General features: G+C 49.2%; 1 long non-coding RNA gene across 1 annotated transcript; it reads right to left on the reverse strand.

Annotated features, from left to right (window-relative positions):
* Positions 1073–21915, reverse strand: LOC106507017. Its single transcript, XR_001302677.2, has 3 exons — positions 19274–21915; positions 13445–13539; positions 1073–1131 (listed from the first exon to the last, which is right to left on the reverse strand). It is a non-coding gene; the product is annotated as an uncharacterized LOC106507017 (long non-coding RNA).

Raw genomic sequence — 22890 nt, forward strand, 5'->3', positions numbered from 1 at the left:
GGAACCTCAGGAGAGGCCCAAGGAAATGACAAAAAAAAAAAAGAGAGAGAGAAGTAGTTTGGTTCTTTTAGCAGCTGAATTCAGCTTTAAAAAGCCAAACGCTCTCCAGCATAATCGACATAATCGACAGCAACATCTTCTCAGATCCACCTCTGACAATAATGACAATAAAAACAAAAATAAACAAATGGGACCTAATTAAACTTAAAAGTCTCTGCACAGCAAAGGAAATCCTAAACAAAACGAAAAGACAACCCACAGAGTGACAGAAAATCTTTGCAAATGAATCGACTGACAAGGGATTAATCTCCAAAATTTATGAACACCTCCTACCCCTCAATACCAAAAAAACAAACAACCCCATCAAAAAATGGGCAGAAGATCTAAACAGACAGTTCTCCAAAGAAGACATACAAGTGGCCAAAAAACAAATGAAAAGATGTTCAACATCACTCATTATTAGAGAAATGCAAATCAAAACCATCTGAGGTACCCCTTACACCAGCCAGAATGGCCATCATCAAAAAGTCTACAAACAATAAATGCTGGAGAGGGTGTGGAGAAAAAGGAACCCTACTACACTGTTGGTGGGAATGTAAATTGGTGCAACCACTGTGGAAAACAGTATGGAGATTCCTCAGAAAACTAAAAATAGAATTACCATTTGATCCAGCAATCCCACTCCTGGGCATCTATCCAGAGAAAACCATGACTCGCAAAGACACATGTACTCCTATGTTCATTGTAGCACTATTTTTGATAGCCAAGACATGGAAACAACCTAAACGACCATCAACAGAGGAGTGGCTAAAGAAGATGTGATACATATACACAGTGAAATATAACTCAGCCATTAAAAGGAACAAAATACTGGCATTTGCAGCAACATGGATGGACCTAGAAATTATCATGCTAAGTGAAGTCAGTCAGACAATGAGACACCTACATCAAATGCTACACTTACATGTGGAATCTAAAAAAAGGACACAATGAACTTCTTTGCAGAACAGTTACTAAGTCACAGACTTTGAAAGACTTACCGTACCAAATGAGACAGGTTGCTGGGTGGGGGGATGTACTGAAGGTTTGGGATGGACATGCTGTAGTTTGGTTGTGATGATTGTTGTACACCTATAAATAATAAAATAAAATTCATTAAATAATAAAATTTTTTTTAAAAATTCGCCTATTTAATGCACACAATTTTAATGAGTTTGGAAGGATGCATGCACCCATGATATGTCACCGTATTGAAGATACTAAATAGATCTATCACCTCTAAAAGCCTTCTTGCATCCCTTTTTTTTTGACCCGTTTTTGGTGGTGGTTTTTTTTTTTTTTTTTTGGGGATCTCTAACCTCCTACATTTTTAAGTGCACAATACGGTATAGTTAACTACAGGATTTTTGTCTTACAGGCGATTTCCAGAATTTATTCATCTTGCATGATTGAAACTTTATACTAGTGGAATGACAGACTCCCCACTTCACCCTCCCCCCAATCCTTGGTAACCACCACTCTATTCTCAGCTTCTATGAACCTGTTTTAAACACATCATGTAAGTTGGAATCACAGGTACGTGTGTTCCTCTGTGACTGGCTTACTTCACTTAGCATAAGGTCCTCTAGGTTTAGCCATGTCGCAAACAGCAGGATTTCCTTTTCAAAGACTGAATAATATTACACTTTATGTATATGCCACATTTTCTTTTTCCATTCATTTGGGTTATTTCAGCATATTGGCTGCTGTGAATAGAATAATGTTGCTGGGTACATGGGAATGCAAATAAAGAGAGCAGAGAGAAGCAGTTCTTAATCTTCTCAGGTCAAGGGAAGGTCCTGTGGGAGAAACGACGGGGGAAGACGCTCCTTCCAAGATTCAGAGGTGCCAGCCCCCCCCCCCAATTTAAGGAACATATATAATTCAGTAGAAGAAAAAGGACAGAACAACATGTAAACCAAGCAGATGCATGTGTGCACATTTAATGATTTGAGAGTCACAAATTCTGTGGGTTTTAGCAGTGTGGACTAACTAAGGTAGCTGATGTCTGAGGTTTGCCACTCAGGTGCAGCCCTGGGGATCAGCCGCTTTACCGGGAACTTAGAAATGCAAATTCTCAGGCCCCATCACAAACCTACTAAACCAGAATCTGAAATTTAACAAGATCCCCAGGTGATTTCTTAGCACATGAAATATTAAGAAGCACTGATTTAAAAGGAAAACAGCACTGATTTAACAGAGAGAGGGGAAAAAAGAGAGAAGGGCGAGTGCAGCCAATAGAGAAAAAAGATTGATAACAGTGGAAACCAGATACGGACATGGGGGGGGGGGCTTGTTGCACTATTTTCTACTTTTGTGTTTATTTGAAAATGTTTCAAGTAAAAACAAAAAACAATGCACCGATGGACTGACAGAGGAAACTGTGGTTGGAGACAGCAGTGGCCGCTGCAGGAGAGAAGTTCCAGCTCTGTGTCACAAATGCAAATAGCCACAGCAGCCCCGGGCACTGGAACATCACCAGGTGATATGTCCGGGGGCTGATACCAGGAGTGGCTACGCCTCAAAGAACAGGGCGCACCCAGGCCTCATAGGATGGATGAAAAAGACGGACACCGGCCACCTCCTGATGAGATTTCAGCACTCCTCAGACACGGAGAACATTTCAAAGGCTTCAGAGAGCAAAAACACAGAGCCTACTGCTGTTAGCCACGCACTGCAGGCACGGAGCCAGGCCTCTGTGTGAGCTTCCTGTGGCTGCCGTGACAAACCACCACCAACTCAGTGGTTTAAAACCACACAAGGGTCTTAGAGCTGGAGATTAGAAGTCCGAAATCAGTTTTACAAGGTAGAAATCAACGTGTCTGCCTGGACACAGACACATTGCCCTCCTTTGAGCAGCCCTAGGGAAGAGCCTGTTTCCTCCCCCAGCCTCTAGAGCCTCCCTCCTCACATCCCTTGGCTCTGGGACCCTTCCTTCAGCTTAAAAGCCAGCAGGTAGCATCTTCTTCAGTGGCCACATGGCCTTCTCCCTCTCTCTCTCTCTTTTTTCTTTTTAGGGCCACACCTGCAGCATACAGAAATTCCCAGGCTAGGGGTCGAATCAGAGCTGCAGCTTCCCACCTGTGCCACAGCCACACTGGATCCGATGTGTATCTGCAAACTATACCGCAGCTAGTGACAACACCAGATCCTCAACCCACTGAGTGAGGCCAGGGATCAAAACTGCATCCTCACGGACACTGCGTCGGGTTCCTAACCCGCTGAGCCACAATGGGAACTCTACCTTCTCCTCATTTAGACAAATCTCCTGCTGCCTCTCTCTTGTAAGGACCCTTGTAGTTACATGTAGGGCTTGCCTGGATAATCCAGCAGTCACCCCATCTCAATAGCCTTCATCACATCTGAAAAGTCCCTTTTGCCACACAAGGTAACATTCACAGGTTCCGGGGAATAGAACCTGCATATTTGGGGAAAGGGTCATTACTCAGCCTGTCAGTTTTCAAGTTCTGAGGAAAAGTGAATTACAGTCTGTTAAGGAGTTGCTGGAGATGGGATTACGATGGCGGAATAGAAGGACTGGAGCTCAACTTCTCTCCTAAAAACAACAAAATTTACAACTAAATGCTGAGCAATCTTCAACCGAAAGGACCGGAAACCTTCAAAAAGATATCCTACTCCAGAAGACAAAGAGGAGGTCAGAGCGAGAGGTAGGAGGGGTGATTTCACGTATAAACAACCCCATACCTCCCAGGTGGGAAGTCCCACAGACTGGAAAGTAACTGGTTCACAGAGACTCGCCTACAGGAGTGAGAGTTCTGAGCCCCACATCAAACTGCCACGTGTGGGGATCTGGCACTGGGAGAAAGAGCCCCCGGAGCATCTGGCATTGAAGGTCAGTGGGGCTTGTGCGCAGGAGCTCCACAGGACAGGGGGAAATGGAGACCCCATTCTTAAAAGGCACACACAGACTTTCACGTGCACTGGGTGCCAAGGCAAAGCAGAGGCTCCATAGGAACCTGGGTCAAACCTGACTGCAGTTCTTGGAGGACCTCCTGGGAAAACAAGGGGAATGTGGCTTGTTGAGGGGGAAGGACATTGGAAGCAAAGCTCTCAGGAATATTCAGCAGCTGCATTTCTTGGAGGTGGCCATTTTGGGAAAATCTGGCCCCACCTGTCAGCGCTGAGAAGCCCCAAGGCAAACAACAATCCAGGTGGGATCACAGCCCCACCCCTCAGTAAACAGGCTACCTAAAGACCCCTCAGGCACACAGCTGCTTCTAATCCCATCCAGAGACTAAGCCCCACCCACCAGAGGGATTAGAATCAGCTCCACCTACCAGTGGGCAGGCATCAGTCCCTCCCATCAGGAAGCCTACAGCAAGCCCCCATACCGACCTCAGCCACAAGGGGGGCAGACAGCAGAAGTAAGAGAGGCTACATCTCTATTATCTGTAAAAAGTCACCACACCAAAAACCTATAAAAATGAAAAGACAGAGAACTATAACTCAGATGAGGGTGAAAGAAAAAAACCCAGAAAATCAGCTAAGTGATCAGAAGATTCTCAGCCTCCAGGAAAAAGACTTTAGACTGTTGATGCTGAAGATGATGCAAGACATTGGAAATAAACTGGAGGCAAAGATGGATAACTTACAGGAAACACAGAGCAAAGAGATACAAGATATAAAACTTAAATAAGAAGAGATGAAAAATACAATAACTGAAATAAAAAGTGAATTTACCCCCAAGTGCTATACAAAGAGTGGAAAGCAAAATGAAGATATCTGATGATTCCCAAGAACCCAGAATTTTACCACTCCGCCCCAAAATTAAAAATACAGTGTGGATACAACATATTTATTTACTCATCCATTGATGGATATTTATAGCTTCTACAACAAAATACTTTAAAAAATATTTTCAACAACAGGAAGGCAAACAACCCAATTTAAAAATGCATGCTTGAGAGTTCCTGTCATGGCTCAGTGGAAACAAATCTGACTAGTATCCATGAGGACGCAGGTTTGATCCCTGGCTCACTCAGTGGGTTAAGGATCCGGCACTGCCGTGAGCTGTGGTGTAGATCGGCTCTGATCTGGCATTGCTTGGCTGTGCTGTAGGCCAGCAGCTGGAGCTGCAATTCAACCCCTAGCCTGGAAACCTCCATATGCTGAGGGTGCAGCCCTAAAAAAAAAAAAAAAAAAAAAAAAAATAGACAAAAATGCACACTTGAATAGAGAACTACCCAGAGAAGATACAAAGTGACCAATAAGCCCATGGGAACATGCTGGTATCACTGATCGTTAGGGAAATGCAAATCAAAACCAGAGCCACCACCTCACACCAAGCAGGATGGCTCAAATCAAAACCCAGAAAATAACAAGTGTTGACATGGATAGAGGATGTCAGGAAATTGGAACCTTCATCCATTGTGGGTGGGAATGCAAACCGGTGCAGCCACTGTGTAAAACATTTGGCAGTGCATCCTTAAATTAAACGTAGAATGAGCATATGACCCAGCAATTCCACTCCTGAGTCTACACCCAAAGAACTGAAAGCAGGGACTCAAACAGATATTCTACACAAATGGTCATAGCAGCACTCTTCACAATAGGCAATAGGTGAAAACAACCCAAATATCCATCAATTGATGAGTAAATGAACAAATATGATGTATCCAGATGCTGAGATGTCATGCAGCCACAAACAAGGAATGAAGTCCTGTTCCATGCTGCAACATAGATGAACCTTTGAAAACATCATGTCAATGAAAGAAGCTAAATGCAAAAAGCTACATATTATATGATTCCAGTTATGTTTAATACACACAAAATGCAAATCCACAGACAGAGAATGAAGATGAGTAGTTGCTAGGGGTCAATGGGAGGGAGGCAGGAGGAGTGATGACCTAATGGGAAGAGTTCTGGAACTGGATAGTGGTGATGGATACAGGACAAGGTGAATGTACTTAATTGTACACTTTACAATTGTTAAAAGAGTAAATTGTAGGTTAAAGAAACTTAGGGAAGAGAAAAAGGGTAAACATGGGAAACAGTGGCAGCTAACGATAAGTTAGGATCAAGGCAAGTGCAAAGTAAACTACAGGAGAATCTGCTGGCCCCAGTGTTCAGGACATTCCTTTTGAGCAGCAAAGTTTTCAAGGCACCTTCTCATCTCTACAGAGCTAATCACATCACTTGGTTCTGCAGTGAATATTTCCATAGCCTAAAGTGTGTAAATGAGATTTTATTGGATTTAAAATTTTAGAACCAACCTACAGAGAAATCATGAAAGATCATGGCAACAGAGAGAATGGAAATGTTATGAACCTTGACTAGGTAAGAATAATTATTCAACAAGAGTTAGGTGGCACTCAGGACACATAGAAGAAAGTATAAATCTACCAACAAAACAAATGAATGATTTCTTTATTCTTCATAGTAGAGATCAATATGTATCATCCAAAAGGAATAAATCAAGAAATTGAGGAGTTCCCATCATGGTGCAGGGGAAATGAATCTGACTAGGAATGCGGGTTTGATCCCTGGCCTCGCTCAGTGGGTTAAGGATCTGGCATTGCCATGAGCTGTGGTGTAGGTCACAGACGCGGCTCAGATCTGGCGTTGCTGTGGCTGTGGCGTAGACTGGCAGCTGCAGCTCCGATTCCACCTCTAGCCTGGGAACTTCCTTATGTCATAGGTGCGGCCCTAAAAAGCAGAAGAAAAAAAAGAGAGAGAGAGACATAGTAGGGTATTAAAAGTTACATAGACAATCAGTAGAAGACCTTAGAATAATATAACCACAAAATTCAGTAAGGGAAAGGTGACATGAAAGATAGTAACTATGCTCAATCCCTTCTCTGTCTTAGTAGGGAGGAAACAGATATTGACTAAAGGAAGCTAAGTCCAAAGACAGAATTATAATACTTAAGACATCAGCTGTTGGTGGACATCTGCTTTTGTCTAATTTCAGATACCTAATTTCCTTGAGCATTGCCCACATGTGTGCTGAGGATGAGGGCTGACCTATCCTTTTGGACAGGATAATGGTCACGTGACTGAGCCCGGCCAGTCAAAATCTCCCCCTGGGACTTTGTGGCCAGCACTCTTGGGGAAGATACTGCTTCTCAGCCAGGGTTATCAGGGTGGGGGAATGTGAATCTGGACCTCTCTATGTTTCATCTTCTTGCTCCTGGACGTACATCTGCACCTGAGCACATCGGGGCAAACGACATTAGTGAGTCCCAAGGTGTAATGAAGCTTATATCACCTTCAGATTTCTGTTACCCTACCCAGTGCATTCCCCTTCTGTTTAAAATAAACAAGCGTTTGGCTCGTGTGCTGTGCTGATGGGTGGTGCTGACCCAGGGAGCCTTCCATGAGGAAGTGGAGTTCACCAGCATTGAAAAGGACCTAGAACAACAACCCATAGGATGACCTGGGGCTTTACCCATCATGCCCATCCTGTCATCCCGGAGCTGTGGAACTTGGATGCAATTCTCAACCACCCTGAACTCAGCTTTCCCACGTCCCCGGCACCCAAAGAGAGAACGATGATCTTCCACGGGGGTGTCTAGATGGGAAACAACGGATGAAAAGGTGCTTTATAAACCACACCAGGTTTTCTTTTTTTATGATGACTGGTTTGGCCCCTGGATTGGTCAGTTAAACTTGTTCTGTTCTCTAACCACACCTGAACCCCTAATTCTACTCCGACCACCCCACAAAGGTGAGCCCTATTCCCAAGTGGTAAGGGTGAGACTGCACAAAGGAGTCATTGCGGCCCCTTCCAACTGCTGGGAGGAAAAACTAAGCCAGCGATCATTAAGTCACTCAACTGAAATTGTCATCATTTTCTCCTCCTGTCACTCCCTCCTCCTGCAGGGTACCTCAGCCTTCTGGCTAGTTTTTCTTCCTCCTCTTCTTCTTCCTCTCCTTCTCCTCCTTCTTCTTCTTTGGGGGTGTGTGGGAGGGGTTAATTTTTTTAATTTTTTAGTTGATTTACAGTGTGGTGTTAATTTCTGCTGTACAGCAAAGTGAGTCAGCTATACCTACACATATTCTTTTTCATGTTCTTTTCCATTATGGTTTGTCACAGGATACTGAATATAGTTCCCTGTGCTCTGCAGTAGGACCTTGGTGTTTTTCCAGTCTATATATACATCAGCCTGCATCTTCTAATCCCAAACTCCCAGTCCTTCCCTCCCCACTCTCCTCCCCCTTGGCACCACAATTCTTGGCTTTGGCTAAAAGTTCTTCTTTTCACTCTACTGTGGCTTCATAAATGCCATCCTCATGAAAGGGCAAAGGGGACTTTTTAGGGTAGCAGAACATAATTCATGTGGCCTGTGCCTCTGGAGCCAGCAAGAAAAACCGCTGGAGGAGGACTTGTAATGGCTTCATACGGATATAGTGTCACTTACAAATTATGTGGTGTTGAGTTCCTTTTGTAAACTTTTATGCTTTTTTGCTTATTCTAAAAATAATATTGTTCACTGCATTTTTTATTGTTAGTAATGTAGGTAATATTTTTTATTGCAGAAAGCATAGAAAGATAAAGAGGGAAATAAAAGTCACCCACAATCCCACAATCCAGATATAAACCCTGTTAACATTTTGGTGGACTTTCTTCCACACTGTTTTACTAACAGCCCTGAAATCATGCTATGTACTGTACCCTGCTTTTTCCACTCAACATTATATTTTGAGTGTATCCCATTTCATTAAAAATTTTTTTTCAAAAAAAAATTTTTACAAGCTCAATACTCCAGGGTACCAAAATCTCTGTAATCAAGCTCCCGTGATTGAAAAATTCAGATCTTCTAGTTTTTCACTACTGACTCAGCCTACCATTTTATCTGTTGATTTTTATGTGTTGTCATAACTGATGGGTTTAGCCTTGCAGCTCTCTTGGGTCACAACGCCACATCCAGGAGGCTAAGTGGCAGGTCCTGAGGGCTGCCACCACCACGCACAGGACAGTCCCCCTCCTCAGAGGCAGCATTGTCTCACCAGCCTCACGTCCTCCCCCACGGCCAAGCCAGCTCTCCGGGCTGACACCCCATGTTTGTATTTCTGGAAGCAGAGGTTCTCAGCTGTGTCCTTCTAGAAGGCTCTAGGCTCCTTATGCAAATAAGTCCCTCCCTCTCAGTCCCCAGGCCCAGAAGGGGAGTGTGCAATTTTCAAAACCCCCAAAATAAAGGGCTGCCTTCTACTCTAACCCCCGAGCATCAGGTGCCTAGTGACCCTACATCTGCATGATTGAGGTCCCCATCTGTCCCCTTTGCAAGGGGAGGGGGCACAAGAGGAGACTCAAGGGCCAGAGAGAACCCACCAGAGAGATCCTGGACCAGCACCCATCCTACAAGCCAGGAAGTGGAGCTCATATGGGAGATGGGATAGCATTGCTCCGCATTCAAGACTTCCCTTACCGCCTGGAGGGACTTCAGGCATCACGGCCTCTCTCTAACACGCAGATTGGATGAAGCCTCCCTTCAGTGACTTCCTGTTGCCTCAGGATATGGTCCACACTCCTGCACCTGTCATTCAAGGCCACCCTGCAGGCACCCTCTCCACCCACCCCCTGCGATCTCTTGAAGACCCCACCTCCAGACATCACTTTCTAGCACCCCCTGGAGCACTAGCATGCCGTTTCTCCCCCTGGTCTGCCCTACCCTTCTTTGCCGGACACCCCCTCCTAATCCTCAAGGATTCTTTTCAGAAGTCACCTCCTCCCTGTCCCCCCAGCCCCAGCACAGCATGTAGCATGTGCTGGAAGGGGAGTCTGCCTCCTCCATCTGACTGTGAGCTCAGCCACGGCAGAGGCTCTCTCCAATCCCCAGGGGGCACCAAGCACCCCAGCCCCTGAGGCATGATGGGGGCAGAGACCCACGGCCGCTCCCCCAAGGCCACCATCCCCAATGTCAGAGCGGCACAGTCCAGAGTCAGTCTTGGGGTCCCAGACACTTGTCCCTAGAAGTGGCCCCCCCTTGATGGGTCCTCAGGTCCTGGCAGAGCTTTGAGAGGGCCCCCAGGGGATTTCAGATCTTATAAAGGCACAATTTGTACTTCAGGCCATTAATGAATCCCAGGACAGAGGAATGAATTACAGTCTGTCAAAATTAGACTTCTCCCTTCCTTTGAGATGCATCTTCTTTTTATTCTTAATTAATTTTTAAAATTACGACGTCAGTGCGAAGTCTAATTTATTTTACTTTTAGCATTATTTCTCTGATAAGCAATTTCATTTCATGCCAGGCGCTCGCCTTGGCACCAATTTGTCACCTCAGCTCTCCCTCCGAGGGGCTGCATCACACACGAAGTTCAGGCACCAGGGGCCTCAGATGAGCGGCTCCCTTTCCTGGTCCCCACTCTCCCTGCTGAGGGATGAACGCACCCCACTCGCCCACTCCTGCGGGGTCCTTCCCTGCCCCACCACGAGCTTAACCCTCCCCCATCCCAGGATGGATGGAGGGGGGGACGCTGCAGCCTGGCCTTGCAAACGCACAGCCCTTGAGGGTTTAGGATACGCTTCCCTATACCCATCTCACTGACCCTACAAAAGCCCTTTGAAGCAGGGCCCACTATCCCATTTTACCGGTGAGAAAACTGAGGCTCACAGAGGAGCCATGGCTAGAACATGATTGGAAAAAAATAATCCCAATCCAGGCTCTGACTTCAACTCTGACAGTTCTTCCACGTCGCCCTGGAACCTAAAGGGGGCTGGTTCAGAATTCCCGTCATGGTACAGATTTGAAAACAAATCTGACTAGGAACCATGAGGTTGCGGGTTCAATCCCTGGCCTCGCTCGGTGGGTTAAGGATCCAGCATTGCTCTAAGCTGTGGTGTAGATTGAAGGTGCGGCTCGGATCTGGCGTTGCTGTGGCTGTGGTGTAGGCAGGCGGCTGTAGCTCTGATTCGACCCCTAGCCTGGGAACCTCTATATGCCGTGGGTGTGGCCCTAAAAAGAAAAAAAAACAAAGAAAGAAAGAAAGGAAAAAAAGAAAAGAAACTCATGAAGTGCTTAAACGAACTGTGATTTGAGAAGGTGCTTTTAGTCTAGGTAGCAAGAACTACACAAATAATTAGAATTGGGGGTGGTGGGTGACACGACATGGCTCTGTGGTGAGCAGGGGATAACTGGGTGGAATAAGCCAGGGGTGTCTCAGAGGTCTTGATTGAGCCAGGACTGGGGACACGTGTCTACTTGAAGCTGGCAGCGTGGGGAGCGTGACCATAGGTGATAGGGGCTGCATGCGATTGATTCCTGGGCCACTGAATTAAGATACCACCAACCAGAATGGTGAGAGAAATTCCTTCTCTCACCATTCTGGAGCTTAGATGTCCAAAATCAAGGCATCATTAGGACCAAGTCCCATCACTCTAGTCTCTGCCTCTCTTGTCACATTTTCTCTGTGCCTTCCAGCCCCAAGCCTTTCTTGCCCTTCTTACAAGGACACTAGTTACCTTAGGCTCAGGGCCCAGTCTCCTCCAGTACGACTTTGTCTTAACCAGTTACATCTTCAAGAACTCAATTTTCAATAAGGTCACAGGCTGAGTTACTGGGGTTTAGGACTTCAACATATCTTTCTGGGGACATAGTTCAGCCCACACCAGAGGCCACACCTCCCAGGGACCCACATTGTGTGACCTGCGTTGTGCCAGTTCCCTCTCTGGGCCTCCACCTGTCCTCCTATAAGACAGAGGCTGGCGTGACTTCTCTTAGCTGCTGCTTGTGTTTCTCCAGGTCCTTTTGAAGAATCTGGTCCCCTCCCTTCTCTGCGGTGCCTCTGATCTCCAGCACGGTGGTGGTGGCGGCAGCAGCATCGGCACATGGGGACAGGGGCTCAGATTATTCCAAACAGTATCTTCACCATAAAACAAATACTGTGAAAAGCCCTTTGATGTCACCCTAATGGATGGAGGAAGACACCCTCCAAGCCCCCGCTGCCCCACCCGTGTTCTAAATTTCGTACTTTTTTGCTATTTTTTTCTTCTCCTTTAAAGCTTGTGTTTGCTTTCATGTTACACGTTATTTATTTAGTTGCTTGTCAATTAGCGTCTACTCTCTGAGCGACAAGCACATTAGCGGCCTCGGAGATCAGAATTAAAATGCACAGCCCAGCTACCTACACTGCACCTACCCGACTGAGAAAACGACACCTCTTTGTCATTTCAAAGGGTGACCTTCCTCTCATTCTCTCCGTTTCCTGGCTCCCGATTTAATTCCAGCTGACTCCTCCAGGGTCACTGCACGGACGTGAAGGCTTTGAAATGGAACTTTTTCAAATGCACAAAGGAAGATGCAGGCTCCTGTTAACAGTGGCCTTTGATGATGGTTAGTATAAAACAGGAGTCAGCTGGATTTGAATAACAGGCTCAGATGCCAGTCCGAGCTTCTAACTCAGGCAGCCTAACACACCCCACCTCCGTTCAGCAGTTTAGCCAACCTTCCTGACTTGGCGGAAACAAACAGACTGGCTCCAGGATTGGCTCCTTGATTCACTGGGTATGTGAGCAAGTAGCAATAAAGCACAGATTTATTTCCTCCTCAGCAAAATGGGGGGATTAAAACCAACTATGGATAGAAGTTATAAGAACTGAGATTATGTGTACAGAGCTTTGCAAAGTAAGCTTCAGCATCTGCTTCTTCCAGTGAATCTGAGGACTTTACTTGCAGGAGTTAACCACACACCCTGGAGGGCTTTGGTGAAGGGACTCCCCCAGGGCAGAGATAGGGGCCTCTCCCCGAGTTGGCCCAGCCCAGGCTGGGATCTGACCGCTGTGCACCTCTAGGCTGCAGGCAGAGGTGGAGGGACCACGAGACCCCAGCCTCAGCAAGGTGGCTTCAGAGCCAATGACGAGGCAGATAACCAAGAAACTGGGAGACAGCATTTTCTCTTTCTCCGTTCGCAACATGTTACTGCATAGATCCAGGCAATGCAGGAATTGGGACAACTTTTGCACATTTCAGGTGAGCTGGACAAACAACTGTTACCACCACCTTCTCTTTTGAAAGGTACCTTTCTCTGCCCTCAGACTCCTGGGAGCGGGAGAGGTTCCCTTGGCAGCTGCAATAGGAGGACATGATCTTCCCAAGAAAAAAGGTGGCTGTGCGTGACTCTGCCCAGATCACACTACAGCCTGCCTTTTTTTTTTTTTCAGGCCTCACTGGAGGCATATGGAAGTTCCCAGGCTAGGGGGTCGAATTGGAGCTGCAGCTGTCAGCCTACACCACAGCCACAGCAACGTGGGATTCAAGCTGCATCTGCGACCCACACCACAACGCACAGAAACGCCAGATCCTGAACCCTGGGACTTATGTCCTCTCACTGCTAGAGCCCAAGTGGCCTGAGGGTGACCCTCCCAGAGACAACTCCCCCACCCCCACCCCCTTTAGTGAAAAGCAAGGACAAGAAACCAGCTTGAGTCCCGACTCCCGCTGACCTGCTGTGTGACCTCCGGCTGTTCTCCTCTCCTCTCAGAACGGTTTCTTCAAGTGCAAAATACAAGGAGATGAAGCTTAATTCACAGGACTGCTGCTGGAAGATTCAACATGGAGATATTCTTAAAACACCTCAAAAATGTAGGCTCAGCCAACAAGGATGACAATAAGACAATGATGGTGACAGTGACACACTGAAGGAAGAAGGGCAAATTCTGCCACCCAGCACACAGCAGGCAGGACACCAAGGGGGTCCCTCTTTCTCCAACATTCTCCCTGGGTGGCCACACCCTGACAGTCTTGGAAAACCAGAGGGTCAGACCAGAGGTGGGACCTGAGTCACTGGGCATGGCAGCCAGAGTGATGCTGCAAAAACCTAAGTCAGAACAGACCCTCCTCTGTCCCGGACCCTGCACTGCTGGGCCAAGGCGGTCACAAGCCAGCCTTTTCTAGGGTCCCTGTGGTCCTCTGAGCTCATCTCCTGCCCTTTGGCCCTGGTTCCAACACCCCCTGCAACTGGCCCCTGGATGCTTCTAGGGCACCCCTGGCTGTTGCTCCAGCAGCCGTCCCCTTGACCTTACACTGATCTCCCTCTAGCCCTGAGCACAGGGGAGATCCTGGCACTGCCCCTCCCTGGGCACATTCACCCTGGGACTGAAGGCGATGCCTTGCTCCTCTGTCCCGCTCCCTCGCTGCTAGAATCTAGGTGGGGGTCTTGGTTTTGTCCACTGGGCCCAGAACACTGAGCACTGAATGGGAGGAGCTCTAAGTAGCTGGGGCTGGGTTTCAATCTTTTTTTTTTTAATATGATTTTTATTTTTTTCCATTATAGCTGGTTTACAGTGTTCTGTCAATTTTCTACTATACAGCATGGTGACCCAGTTACACATACCTGTATACATTATTTTTTCTCACATTATCATGCTCCCTCATAAGTGACTAGATATAGTTCCCAGTGCTACACAGCAGGATCTTATTGCTAATCCATTCCAAAGACAATAGTCTGCATCTATTAACCCCAAGCTCCCCATCCATCCCACTCTTTCCCCCTCCCCCTTGGCAACCACAAGTCTATTCTCCAAGTCCATGATTTTCTTTTCTGTGGAAAGGTTCATTTGTGCCGTATATTAGATCCCAGATATAAGTGATATCATATACAGATGGCCAACAAGCACATGAAGAAATGCTCAACATCCCTGATTATTAGAGAAATGCAAATCAAAACTATCATGAGGTACCATCTCACACCAGTCAGAATGGCTGTCATTAATAAGTCCACAAATAACAAATGCTGGAGGGGGTGTGGAGAAAAGGGAACCCTCCTGCGCTGTTGGTGGGAATGGAAGCTGGTACAACCACTACGGAGATCAGTATGGAGGTACCTTAAAATCTATACATAGAACTACCATAGGACCCAGCAATCCCACTCTTGGGCATCTATCAGACAAAACTTTCCTTGAAAAAGACACATGCACCGCATGTTCATTGCAGCACTATTCACAATAGCCAAGACACGGAAACAACCGAAATGTCCATCGACAGATGATTGGATTAGGAAGACGTGGTATATATACACAATGGAATACTATTCAGCCATAAAAAAGAACAAAATAATGCCATTGGCAGCAACATGGATGGAACTAGAGACTCTCATACTGAGTGAAATAAGTTGGAAAGAGAAAGACAAATACCATATGGGTTTCAATCTTGAAGAGCACGAGGCCTCCTTCAGGGCAGCCAGTTCTGGGCAGGGAGGAGGTGATGGGGAGGAAGCCGGCTTAACCCCCTCTGCACAGCAGGGGCCTGAGATTCCTGCTTCTCTCCAAAGACCTCCCACAGCTCGACCCCTGGGACTGCCCCCCCCAAATCTGGATAATCAGCAAGTGCCTGTGATTCCAAGCAGCCTGGGGTGAGAAGGGGGCTGAGCCCCAGTGAGAGGATGCCAGACAGGAGTACTGATTCCAGCTCTGCCCAATTTGTGTTAAAATCTGGGGCAGGCACTTCCCTCTCTGGACCAAGAAGGTGGAGGCATGGGGGGTGGGGGGGGCACTGGTTTTCAAAGGGGTCCCTGAAGCAGCAGTATTTTGCAGAGGGGCCCTAGAGTAGGCGTGGAAGTGTAATGGGCTCCCAAGGGATCAGGACTCTCAGTAGCCTGTCCCAGTTTCCCGCAGAGCTGACCCCTCTGTTGGCTTGTATATGAGATTCTTTTAGAAGTAAGGGTTCCAGTTCCTGAAGGTGTTGGGGACCACGGGGAGGATGGTGGCTGGGACTGCAGAGATGTGGGACTTTTTGTGGGTCACCTTACCCCTCCCCATCTGTCTGATGCGGGGTTGGACTGAAGGACCCCCAAAGTGCCCTCCCAATGCAGAAACTTGGCTCTCCCAGTTCACACAGTCAGGACCATCACAGAGGAAGCACGGAACCAGGTAAAGACAGGGAGATGCCTGCAGACGGACAATTATCATCACACAATATAACACTCTAATGGCAGAATCTTTTATATTAGACTAGACATTGTGGAGCTCAGCTCCATCAAATGAATATAATAGACTTGTTTTATATTACAATGCACACTGTAATTACACATTTCAATAATTCCTTCAACGCGTTACAGAGAAGCGTTCTGAAGTAATGGAGTCCTGTAACCGTATATAATAAATCCCTTAAGGGTAGGACGCTGCGGGGTGGTGACAAGGTGACAAAGAGCCTGGCAGCCGCCAGCAAGAAGAATCATCAGCTCCCCAGCCCGGGGCCACTTGGCTCTGACTCTGCTCTCTGGAGGCTCATCAGAGGGGCCTCTATCCAGGCACCTGCCTGTGTAGGCAGGAATCCCTTCTCTGACATCTGCACCCACACCTCCAGGGATGGGGCGCTCACCCCCAGGACACCCTGTTGTTAAGAAATTACACTACTGCAAGCACATGGCACACAGTGTGTCTAAGTGTATGTGATTGTGATTATAGCGAGTATTTAAAGCATTCTGATTGCTGCTGTAACAAATCACCACAAAGTTCCCAGCTTTTTTTTTTTTTTTTTTTTTGCTTTTTAGGGCTCCACCCACGGCATATGGAGGTTCCCAGGCTAGGGATCTAATCAGAGCTGTTGCTGCCAGCCTACGCCACAGCCACAGCAACTCGGGATCCGAGCCGCATCTGTGACCTACACCACAGCTCCAGCAATGCCAGATTCCTTAACACATTGAATGAGGCCAGGGATTGAACCAGCAACTTCATGGTTCCTAGTTTGGATTTGTTTCCGCTGCACCACGAAGGGAACTCCAGTTTCTGACTTAAAACAACACAAATGCATTGCTTTATGGTGGGTCTGTAGATCAGGAGTCTGAGGTGGGTGCCCCTGGGCTAAAATCCAGGAGGTGGCAGGACGGTGCTCCTTGATGGAATTTCTAGGAACACGTCTGTTTGCTTGCCTTTTCCAGCTCCTCCAGGTAAGCCTGCATTCCTGGGCTCCTGGCCCCTTCCTCCATCTTCAAAGCCAGCCACTCTCTGACCCTTTTCCTCTTGTCATGTCTCTCTGACTGTGGCTGGGAAAAGCTCTCCTCTTTTAAGGACACATGTGACTAGAGTGTCCCAACTGGATAAACCAGGATAACCTCCCTGTGCTTTTAATGTTAAGCCCACCTGTGAATTCTCTTTTGTCATGTCTTATAAAGACTCGCAGGTTTTGGGCATTAGAGATGGGACACTTCTGGGTGACACTGTTGTGCCTCCACAGACATGATTTTATTATGAAATACCAGACTGGGAGTTCCTCTTCACCTGCCAATGGACATAAGCGTCTATAGGATTAAGTGTGACAATATATATGTAGAGTGTGGTATATACATGCTTGACAAATGGAAAATGAATTCAGTGAACCAGGGCGAAAGTATCAATGATATAATCCATTTTGTCCATATCCTCCAAAAGCAAGTCATAGGAAATGATCACAAGGCTCTCAGGGCAGAATGGCAAGTCACAGACAGAGCCAGACTATTCCCCTCCCTTGTTTGGGCTCTATACCTCTATTAATGCAGCCAAGGTACTGTTAGCATTTGAGGTCCCTTCTTCTTTGGCCTCAGTTAACTTAGCTGCTTGTAGTCGATTAAAATCCTAAGTCTGTCTCTAGTTCCAAGGGGCAAATAAGATCATGCCCATTTTATAGGGGGATAAACTGAGGCTTAAAGGATGGAGGCCCTGAAGTGACAGCTAAGATGAGTCTTTAAAGACGAAGTGGAGCGAGTCAGGTTGAGGATGTGGGAGACACATGGGCAAAGTCCAGAGCTGCAGAGAACGGGAGGTGCCTTCAGGGCCTGTGAGAAGTGCAGTGATTCTGGCTCTCATAGGTGGGGTGGGGGTGACTCCCAAGGATGAACCCAGAGAGATGGCAGATGAAGGCAGGGGTCAGTGCAGGCAGGGCTTCTATGCTAAGGAGGAAGGGGCGCTTGGTCTCAGGAGCGTGAATGCAAGCAGGGAGGGCAAAGACGGGCTCGTGGCTGATGAGCTCCCGGACAGCCCGGGGCAGGAGGCAGCGAGACCCATGAGTGCCCAGGCCAGTGAGGTGGGAGGGGAGGAGATGGAGCTGCGGGAGGTCAAGGAAGGAAGCAGGTGAGAGGCAGTGAGGGGATATCCTTCCCTTAGAAGTGTTGGGGTCCAGGGAGCCGATGTCAAAGGCAGGGCACATCTCGGGGGTGGGGGGACCTGGGGGAGGGGATGTATCATTACCCCCATCTTAAAGATGAGAAAGCTCTCGGGGTTCAGATGCCTCTCCGAGGTCAGGCAGCCAGGAGTTGTGGAGCTGAATCACAGCTTCGTGATCCAGCCACCATCACCAGGTCACTCTGGGTGAGTCCCAGCAGGTCCCCAAGAGGCCGCCTCTAGGCAGATCTCCTCCTGCTGCCCCGGCACCGGCCTTCCTGCAGCAGCAGCAAGAAGAGGGTAGGATTCTTGTCCCCACAGCCATGGCTCCCCCGCTGGGGCTGACCTCAGCCCCCGATCCCCCATCTTTGGCCTCACCTCCAGCCCTTCTCTTCCCGTCTGTCCCCCTCCCCCAGGCTTTCTCCTCCTCTCCCTGGAACAACGAGCACTGGTTCTCCGATGCTAAAAAGTAAAAGGCCCCCATGCTGGGTGCCTGGTGCAAAACTTCATGCATAACACCCTGGCCTCGCTTTCCCATCAAGGGTCCTTGGTGGCCTCTGTGCCTTTGCACAGGCTGTTCCCTCTGCCTGAAGTGCCTCTTCCCTACAGCCACCCCCCCAATAACATTCTGTCTAATCTGAAGACCACACTTCCCCGCTGTCCTCTCTCCATGAACAAGGCCACACCACTGCCGAGCCAGACCCAGACTTCTCTCCCTCACCCTCAGCCCCATCACACACGCACATGCTGCCCCCCACACCCCCACACAGGTCCCCAAGTCCTAAGATTCTCAAAGCCACCTCACCACCCCGTCCTGGGCTCTGCCCAGGTCAGCTCACCCTGACCTGGAATCTCTCAGCAGCTTCACCTCGTCCCCCACGGCTCCCGCCCAGCACTGTCCCTTCCCTGTCAGCCCGGCCTTTCCCCAATGCAGACCCCTTTCCTGATCCCCTCCCGGAAGTTCTGCCACCCCAACAACTCCCGCTGCTGTTGCTGACATCTGGGGCTCCCAGCCTCTTCAGCCTGTCTCTCCCCATTGCTGACTGGATTCTGAGGTCCAGCCGGGCCGGCGGGCTTTGCTGAGGGCCCCCTCCTCCCCCCACCAAAGCTCCTGGCTGCCCACCTGCAAGGCCTCCTGGGTGCTTGTTTTTATCACTTACAGGATGTAACATCATGGGGTGCTTGCCTTTCACTCACCAGGTCTGGCAGCTCTGGGCAAAGGTGCTGGTGAAGATGCTGAATTTGATAAGAAGAATATCTCTGAAACCTGTCCTATGCTGAGCCTCCAGCCCTCCCAGTCTCTCCCTCCCCACCTCTCCCCCGCACGCAGGCACGCACGCACGCACGCACGCGCACTCAGGCTCCTAGCTAAGGCGCCTTGTGACCTGGCTCTCCACGTCTGTGACCCCCACCCAGTCATCCTGTGGAAGCACCAAGCGGCCATTCTCTTTCTTTGCTGTTGTCTGCCGGGCCAGCCTCCAGCACCACATGTGAGCCAGGGCCCCACGTCTTTCTGTTTGCAAGAAGAAAGTAGCATTAATACAAATAGAGGATGTTTTAAAAACTGAAAACTGGTAATTAAGCTCTCACGCCAACACCTGTTAACAACGACATGATTTTGGCATTTGAGAGAGGAGCGTCTGGGAAGGTGGCAGTCAGCGCTGTGGGGCTTTGTTAACATGGTCATGACGCAGGAGTGCGGCTGGGCTCCGGCCTGGGGCTGCCCTCTGGGGCCAGGCGGGGGGCAATGGCTTCCCCAAGGATGGGGTCAAACTGAAAGAGCTGAAAGGACCTTGGGAAATGGGGAGGGAGGCCCGGGGCGAGATAGGGGCAGCTCCAGCTCCTTGTCTCTTTTTCAGGAGGGAGACTGAGGCCAAGCCAGGGACAGGGCCCGGCTTGGGAGCTGGAGGCAGGGATCTTCTGGACACCCCGCCAATGTCACCCCCCACCCCCCAAGCCACATTGCGCTTCCTGCACTGAATAGGGCTCGCACTCAGCACATGGTGGCAGCTGGTCTCTACAGCCTGCTGGTCGCTGCCTGAATCCAGCTCCACAGCCAGGCTGTGTGATCCTGGGCAGGTCACTCTGTGACCCAGTCAGTCCCTTATCTAAGAAAAGCAGCGTCTCCCCCATAGGGTTTCCCATGCCTGCCTATGGTACCATGACAACCACTGCCTGGCTCGCAGGACCCCCTGAATAAGCCTTCCCTATGGGCGTAACCACTAGTCTGATCTCCCCACCAGAATGAGTCCTTCCAGAAGGAGTTGGGAGAAGCTTTGAGGTTGTCTGTTGAGTGAATATATTTTCGGGCCTGTGGCGGGCACTGGGGCCAGAGAGGTGAGCACATGACATGGGGTCTGCACCTTCACGACAACCTCCCAGCTCGTGACGGGGGTAGGGGGAGTGTGGTGGATGGAGGTGGTAGTGGGGGAGGCATAACCAAAAAAACCACACTCACACAATGCACAGTCACACCAGTGGCCAAGTGCCAGTGACAGGGGATCAACTGTGACAGTGGCTCCTAATGGGAAACAATGTTCTGACTAGGCTCCGAGGCAGCTCGCAAGAGAAACAAGAGAAGCCAGGGAAGGGGATGGAAGTGTGCTAGGCCGGGGCAGCATGTGCAAAGGCCCCGTGGCTGGAGGGCAGAAAGCCCTGGGAAGCTGGAGCCTGGGAACTGAGCGGGCAGGCCGCAGGAGGGGAAGGAGGGAAGGGCAGGCCTCGGCACCAGGCACCCAGGGGTGATGCTAAGGGCAGTGAGCACTCAGCATCTTAAACCAAGGAGATCCCAGGATAAGCTTGATACTTTGAAGAACGTTCTAGTTGTGGTTGGGGGACATTTGCAGACGGAAGGGGTGAATGCCAGGAGGCCAGTCAGGAAGCCATTGCAGCAAGACGAGAGACAATGGCCCAAAGTGGACCATCTGGTCCATCCAGAGATGAGAGAAAAATGGCCTTGGGCAACACAGGGGCTGTGGTTGTGTCTGGGACACGGGGAGAGGGAGAAGGCAATGTCAGGGATGACTCTGGCACACACTGCTGGCCAGAGGCAGAACCTTCCCCGAGATGAATGAACAAGCAAACCCCAGTGACTGGCCAAGGTGGGGGCCTCCCAGTTCACCATTATAAACATTTATTCTTCCACGTCATCATCTTGCCACTGAGGGACCGGAAGCGGGTTCTATCAGGAGCCCTGAGGGCCACAGCAAGGCCCCGGGCCTCTGGGCTCGCCCTTGCCCACCCCACCTGGCGCCCGACAGAATGAGCAGGGAAGGAGCAAGAGGTAAACACGTCCGGCCCCTGAGGCAAAGTCCGGGCTTCTCTGGAGACAGGATGAGTTATTTTGATAATTGAATTTTTGAGCTAGACTTAAAATATGGCCAAGATTGAAGAGGCAATTTGGCAGGGTCGGGAGCCCCCAGGCAGTTTCTCTGCCTCCACAATGCTGAGAACTTATTAACAAGATCACTCTTTCTCCCATCCACAGCCCCGTGACAAGCAGCTCTCAGGGATGCTGTGTCGAGGAATTCAATTGAGTGTCTCTGGGCCCCGATCTGGTCACCCAGGAACGGCTCCTTGGAAAGGGCGCAGTGAGACCACTTGGGTAGTAATGCTGAGAAGGGTTGCAGTTTCTAAAACAGACGGCATTTCAGGCAGACACTGTATAACCCAGAGGACAGGGGCATTGCCAGAACAGGTCTCGACAGATTCTCACTTTCAAATTCTGGCTCCAGCACCTGCTCAGGTGACCGCCACCTCTGTTTTCTCGTTTGTAAAATGGGTAGGTTGTGTAGATGCATCAGTGAGGCTGCTGTTAATCAGGGGGCGCCAGCCTTGGCGGGGGGTGGGTGGGTGGGGAGTGTCACTGAGCAGGTCGGGTGGGCAGGAGGCTGTGGCTGGCAGGGTGGGTGGCACAGGAGGCCAGGAACTCTCTCCCCCTCCCTCCCTCTCTGCATTTAGCCCCTGCAGCTGCTTCTCTCAGGTGCAGCTCCTCAGGCACACATGGTGATTAATTTCACAGAGGGGGAAATTGACGCCTGTTCTGATTACAGCTTCAGAGCCTCCTGAATTCAGCTGCTGGTAAAATTAACTCACCAGGGACAATGGCGCTTTTTCCAAGGTCCAAATTGTCCTTATTTGCCGAGTTTGTTCTTGGCCCTAATCCAGCCCAAACAAACCCGGCTGCTCCTCCACCTCCCAGAGAAGGGAGGGCCCGTGCTCGCCCAAGGTTGGGAATATTTTACACAATTCTAAACTGGGGGATAAAAATATACTCTGCTTTGGATTACTGTGCTCCTGAAAAGCTGTGGGTGACTGAAGCGAATGGCCAGCTGGATTCCCAGAGGCCCCTGCTCTCAGGCGTCCTGGGTTCACCACTGAGTGGGAGCGGGGCGGGGGGGGGGGGGACCATGAGCTCCCCTCACAGCCTTTCCAGCTGCCACAGGCTGCACACCAACCACACCCCAGGCAAGATACCCACAGGGAAGCAGGCACTCATTGTTCCCCTGCAGGTCCATCTGAATCCTGGTCTGGTCCCACTAACGCCACCCAAGCCCCACCTCCACCCCTACCCCCCCACTTACATAAATGGGCCTGCATTTGTGCACATCAACCACAAGAACTAAAAACAGAGTTTCCAAATCTTGTGACAGGTCTGGGCTGAAGGGTAATTACCATTTTACAGGTGAAGTAACTGAGACCAAAAGCCTGCACCTGGGGACTAGAACCAGGCCTCCTGCTCCCTCCGAGAACCATGCTAAGCCATCTCGTCTGCAGATGGGAGTTTTCTTTTAGAAACTCAATTGTGTGACTTC

The sequence above is a fragment of the Sus scrofa genome, chromosome 1 (genome assembly GCF_000003025.6).
Source record: "Sus scrofa isolate TJ Tabasco breed Duroc chromosome 1, Sscrofa11.1, whole genome shotgun sequence".
NCBI lineage: Eukaryota > Metazoa > Chordata > Mammalia > Artiodactyla > Suidae > Sus > Sus scrofa.